The 6,000-nt window shown below is 48.4% G+C and overlaps 1 long non-coding RNA gene across 1 annotated transcript in view; it reads left to right on the top strand.

Moving 5' to 3' along the window:
* The window catches only part of LOC112810057 (uncharacterized), a 63,150-nt gene extending 59,150 nt beyond the window's left edge, over window positions 1-4,000 (top strand). The window contains exon 4 of the long non-coding RNA XR_003204738.1: window positions 3,812-4,000. This is a non-coding gene — a long non-coding RNA (uncharacterized lncRNA). The remainder of the gene's footprint in view (window positions 1-3,811) is intronic.
* The last annotated feature ends 2,000 nt before the right edge of the window (window positions 4,001-6,000 follow it).

Genomic DNA, 6,000 nt, shown 5'->3' on the forward strand with positions numbered 1-6,000 from the left:
TTAGAACGTGCACTCCCTTGACCTAATGCCCCTGGAGGATTTGGTCAGCTCCCTGCACCAGTGTGCCCGCGGATCCTTCCACCGGGACCCGACCCTGTGGTGCTCTCGCCACCGTGGGTCCCCGTGTGCCCAGCCAGGGACCAGGTCCCAGGGAACCGAGCTTGTAGACGTCCTCAGGCATTCAGGGCGGCCACTGTTGAACACTCTCTCTCCATCACACCCATTACGGTTTAGATTACAGAGCAATTATCCTTCTGAGCAGCTGTGTAACTCACAGGTCACATCCATTCAGCTTGCTAATGGTGTTCAGCCGACCCACACTTGGGAGAGCCAGGGAAGTCGGAAACAGGCCAATGCCCTAGCACCAGGACACTCCTTGGTGCTGTGAAGAAGTGATGAGAATCTCTCCAGCCACGCTCCTAGGTCCGTGGGCAGGAGGAGGGCTGGGGTCCAGAGGGGGTTTCCCTCCAACCTCATGGGTAGCACACAGCCTGGGGCAGAGGAGCTCAGGCCATGGAACGTTGACCCCACCCAAAGTGGACAAGGCATTTTGGCTGGATTCGGGTGTCAAAAAATCAGCTCTTTGACCCAACTGCTTATTTGACGGCCGGGGGGGGGGGTCAGAACTCCATTTCTAGGTCTCTAGAGGGCAGAAACCCAGAGGTCATGCCATCAAAACATGGTAGGCCCAGGGGGCTCCCTGTCCACACAGCCGTCTGTCTCTGTCTCTGTGGTGGGGTATTGATCGGGGTATTTGGAATTCTAGAGTCCTAGACCTCGAGAGGATGGCCTCCCAAAGCACTTAACTGTGTTCAGTTTAGTGAGACTTAGAACTTAATTACCCAGGGGCACCTGGGTGGCTCAGTCGGTTAAGCATCTGCCTTTGGCTCAGGTCATGAGGGTCCTGGGGTTGAGCCCCACACTGGGCTCCCTGCTCAGCTGGGAGTCTGCTTCTCCCTCCCTCTCTGCCCTGCCCCCTCTGCTCAGGCTCTGTCTTTTGCTTGCTTTCTCTTCCAAATAAAGAAATAAAATCTTAAAAAAAAAAAAAAAGAACTTAAGATCTAAGACCTGGAGCCGTGTCGGGCTCCCCACCGTGTCCCTCTGGCTCAGCATACCCAGTTTCACGGGCAATATCACGTGCTCACGTGCTGTATTGCACCCCTGCCTTGGAGCCCGCTCTCCTGGAAGGTTCCATGCCACTTTTATCCAGACCCCATCCTCCTCTGTGGCTCAGTTACGCTCACATCTTCCCAACGGGGCCCCTGGCCGACCCAGCGGGTGAGAATCTTCTTTTTCCCAAAAGGAGAGTCTGTGTGTTTTTGCTCTCAAACTCCTCCCCTCCCCATCTCTCCCAGGATTCTTCCCAGGGGTCTGTTGACCCGAGGAACTAAGGAGAAAAAAAAATCAGCAGAAAGAGCAGGTCATGCCCGAGGCTCGACACTGAGACAGGGCCTGCCATTTGGAGCCAGGTGGGATCTATTTTCAAAGAAGACCTTGTGGATTTGTGCCCAAATTCTGGAAAGTGAGGGCTGCAAGTGGAAAGCAGGGAAACAGTTTCATTGCATATCTGAGGGGCACCGGGAGCCAAGGTGGCCCCCCCGGGGTGCTCAGTGACCTGTCCCATGTGGATCGCTGCTGGAGGGCCTGCCTGGGAGCTGCAGTGGGGTGCAGACGAAAGAGAGAAGAGCACCTGCCCGGGCCCTTTGGCTCCCACGTCCGCGGAGTGACACGTGGGAGTTTGTGCGCAGCCGACCTGGTGGCCGCTGGAGGCGAGTGGGAGAGGTGGACCATGGCCAGCCCCTGGTGGCCGAAGACGGCGCTCATGAGCACGTGGGAGAGGCTCTCAGGCTGGGGTGGCCAAGGCCCAGGGTGGCAGGTGGGATGCAGCCAGAGATACCCTGTTTTATCACTGGTGTGTGGATTCCTGTTTTTGAAGGGGAAGACTGGGTTTACATAGGCAGACATTGTCTCCGGGTCTAGATGGTGAGTCCCATGAGGTCAGGTGCCGTGGTCCTACCAGCCTCCTCCTCATGGAGTGAGGGGCCTTCATCATTAATTCAGCTACATTTTGCAGCAAGGTAATTTTGGAGAAGATGCCAGGAAGCAGCATTGCCCAACGCTAGCCAGTCTATAGGTGCTGGGTTTTGATCCTCTGGAAGCATCTTTTGAAGAGACGTGCCTCCAACTTTTTCCAGGCTAAAATGACTACACTCCTGCTCCCTGGAGTGGAATTTTGGAGAGGTTTTTTGTTTTTTTTTTTTGCATTATGTCAGATTCCAAATTATTTCCTAGGGAGAGTTGGCCTTTCTTTCCTTTTTTTCTTTCTCTTCCTGTTTGTTTTTCTTCCCTCCTGCCTTTGACCTCTCCGTTGTCCTTCCTACAGATATTTATTGAGCACACAGTCATTGAGAGAGAAGGTGTCAGACTGCAATCAAATCCTGGCTTCACCACTTACTAGGTGGGAATGTTGCATGAATTAGTTGCCCTCTGTGTCCCTCAGTTGTCGCAGCTACGAAATGGGGGGTAACAGTGGGCTGTTGGCAGGATTAAATGGCTTGCTATATAGAAAATGCTTGGCACAGAGCAAGCGGTAAATAACAACGATGTTAGCTAGGATTATTTAGCGCAGCAGGTGTGGTGGTCATGCCAGGTGGACATAATTGGCGTTGTCCCTGCCTTCATGGAGCCCACAGTTAGTGCTACAAGATGCGCCCTCCATTCCCTAGCTCAGCGGATTGTGGTAACTCAACATCCTTAACTGCACTGGCTGAGTCAAATGGCTGAATCTTAGGCTGTGAAATTGTAAATTGACCATCACTTAATACCTTTCACATGTGGCTGAGAGACACATTACATTTTTTAAATCAATTTTTATTTTATCTGAGTAAAGCATACACATTATCAAACGAGTTAAATGATAACTAAAAATTTAAATCAGAAAAAAAAAGGACTCCTCTGACTCCTATTGCCATCTTATCTTCATCCTCCTTCCTCGCCTGGGTGGCTCAGTCGGTTGAGCATCTGCCTTCAGCTCCGGTCGTCGTCCTGGGGCCCTGGGATCCAGCCGCGCCTCAGCTTCCCTGCTCGGCGGGGAGCCTGCTTCTCCTTCTGCCTCTCCCCCTGGCTTGTGCTCTCTCTCTTGCTCTGTCTTTCAAATAAAGAAATAAAATCTTAAAAAAACACTTTCCAATGTCTTTATTATTTCTTGTAGTATTTAATGCCACATTCCTAAATAATGTAAGTATTCTGTACCGCGATTCGTCAGTTTCGTGGAAGATGAGGAATTTTACTTCCTTACACCTGTCTCGTTTCCTAGCCTCCCACTCTGGTTAAATCACATTCTTTATTAGCTCTTTCTTCCGTATTTTCTGTGGTGACTATGTGAATATTGTTCATTGCTGAGTCAAGTAATGTACCGTGACAATATTTTATTTCTTGTTCAACTTTTATTTTTCTTAGAGTTAATAACTGCATTATTCTGTTGTCTGTTTAGGTTTTCCCTATCCAGTTGCAGATTTTATTTATAGGCAGTTCCCCCCTCCCAAGTTTTATTCTATTCCTTGAAGTTTCTATTTTCCCCAAGTTCTCTTTGTTTTGCTACTTCTCTTTCACGATGAGGACAACGCCTTGGGACCCTTTGCAGTCCGTTCATATTTAAGAGTGATTGATGTACAAGCAATTGATTGGAGCCTGTGGGCCCCTGTGGGGCTGCCTGCCTCGGGAGCTGTACTGGGGGTGGAGTGGGTGGCCAGTGGGCTTTCTCCTTGGAGCCCCCCATGTGTCATTATCTGTTGGTCTTTCTTTTCTCCAGGGTGTATCAGTTTCTCTAGAGAAGGATCCTCTATTCCTATTCCTTACCTTGGAACTTCCCCCTATTTCCTGGAGTTCTGGAGCCAGGAAGGAGCAGAGATTGGGTTGTCTCTCCCGTCAGCGTGCAAACTTTCATTCAACCCTCTTACGTGCGGTCCTGGGCCCTCCACCATCCCCTCCTCAACACCTGGCAACCATGAGTCCCCTCTCTGGTTCAAGGTCCTAGTGTTCCTGGGGGGTGGGGTGCATTGGTTACCAGAATGGGTGGACTCAGGGCCTGGGAGTCTAAGTTCTCCTCCTACAGACTTCCAAACAAACTTCTTGCTTTCACTTGTTCACTTTTCCCTCCCTTTCACTGCACCTGTGCCTCTGGTCCTGGGGGCTTTCTGGGCTGCACACTAAATCTTTCTTCTTAATCCAACTCTTTACTGTGGGCCCTTAGGTATGACCTTCCTGCTCTCAGCTTGGTCATTTCCATCTGCTTTTTTGCCTTCACTTTGGGTTGTTCTGTTACAAAAATCCTTTCATTTCATTGAAGATGAAGTCTGTATTTCTGTTTTTTTTTCTTTTTTTTTACTATTGGGGATGGATGTAAAAAGAAAAGTTGTCAGAAATGTCTTTATGTGGTATCTTGAAGCTAGTTGGAAACAATATTCAGTAAGGATCCCTGAAAGATCCATAGTCCTTCCATACATCTAAATGATCTAAAATAGTTTTTGGAATTTAGCCAGAGCCCCTAAAAACTGCACACCTGAAGCCTAGTGCGTTGTGGTTCTTGAGCGGCCGAGTTTCATATTGGTGTGAAGCCACCATCCTATAATAAGTCCCAAGGAACTCATTATTGTGTGTCCTAGAAGGAAGCTTTTGAGGACACTGATCAGTACGTTAAACGTTCTTCTCCTGCAAGGATCCTCAGGAGAATTTCTTCGTCTCATCCTTGAATGGTGTCTCATTGTTTTTTTACTGAGTGGCTGGTTTGCTTTTATTTTTTGATCTGAGTAAGCGTCCCTTTTTCCTTGGCTTCTCCATAGCTCAGAGTGTGTAGAATTGAATTTGGGGTTCTCGTCTCATTTCTGCTGATATTTTATCTCTACTCATTTGTCTTTGGCTTTGTTTCTTCTTTCTCATCCACTCCCGGTTCCTGTTCTCTTGTTCTATCATTTATGACGGTCCTCATAAACTAGGATGTTTTGAGGAACAGATCACCCAAGCTTCTGTGACCCTCACCCAGAACCCTGATCTCTGATCTCCTAGTTTTGGGGTCAGCCCCTTTGAGACGTTTCAAAGCTCTGTGATCTATGGATTCACCATATTCTAAGTACTGGTTTCCCACTTCTGTCCCTCTTCCCCGGACATCGACTGCCTCTAGATCCAATCTGGGCATGAATATGGGATATATACTATGGTGGATCCTGAAGAAATGTGGAGAGATGCGAAGTCAGGGTTCTCTCCCTATAAGACAAGCACACTAGGATCTATCCAACCAGTGGGGCTTCACTGGACGCTACCTGGGCATACAACGCTAAAACACATGGCGATACCAAATGCTGTTTTTGTCATGAAAGACATAGCTTGGAATTCCATTTTCAGGGAATTCTTGGGATGGTCAGATCACTTTTTCCCAAAGTGAGGCCCTACTCAGGCAGCCCGCAAAGAGGAAGGGCCTCGGGCCTGTCTGTCTTGGGCCAGGGGTGGAGCAGTTCATTCTGTGAGGCCAAAGAAGACAGTAGTTGGCCTAACATTCTGGTGTCCGGTTGCTACTTTTCCTTCTAAGGGAGGTTTCTACTGCTTCCTGTTGTCGGATGTTGATAGTGCGGGGGGATGGGCTTAGTCTCTGATTTGTTATTCAGTTACAATTTTGAGTTATCTTTAATTTCCTTCTTATCCATCTGGCCTCCCGTTCCTCACTGAGGGATTTTGGGACTTGACAGGGACTTCGCCCAATTCCTTCCCAAACCAGTGGTCAGACTACCCATTAGAGATTCCATTAGCTTCCTATTGCTGCTGTAATAAATTACCACAAATTTAGTGGCTAAAACAACATGAATTTATTATCATTAAGTTTTGGGGTAAAAAGTCCAAAATAGGGGTCACTGGGCTAAAATCAAAATGTTGGCAGAGTTATGTTCCTTTGTGAAGGCTCTAGGGGAGGATCTTCTTCTTGCCTTTCCTACTTTCTAGAAGGTGCAC

The sequence above is a fragment of the Callorhinus ursinus genome, unplaced genomic scaffold (assembly GCF_003265705.2).
Source record: "Callorhinus ursinus isolate GAN/ISIS: 27379988/994484 unplaced genomic scaffold, GSC_fseal_2.0 scaffold36, whole genome shotgun sequence".
In the NCBI taxonomy this organism is placed as follows: Eukaryota; Metazoa; Chordata; class Mammalia; order Carnivora; family Otariidae; genus Callorhinus; species Callorhinus ursinus.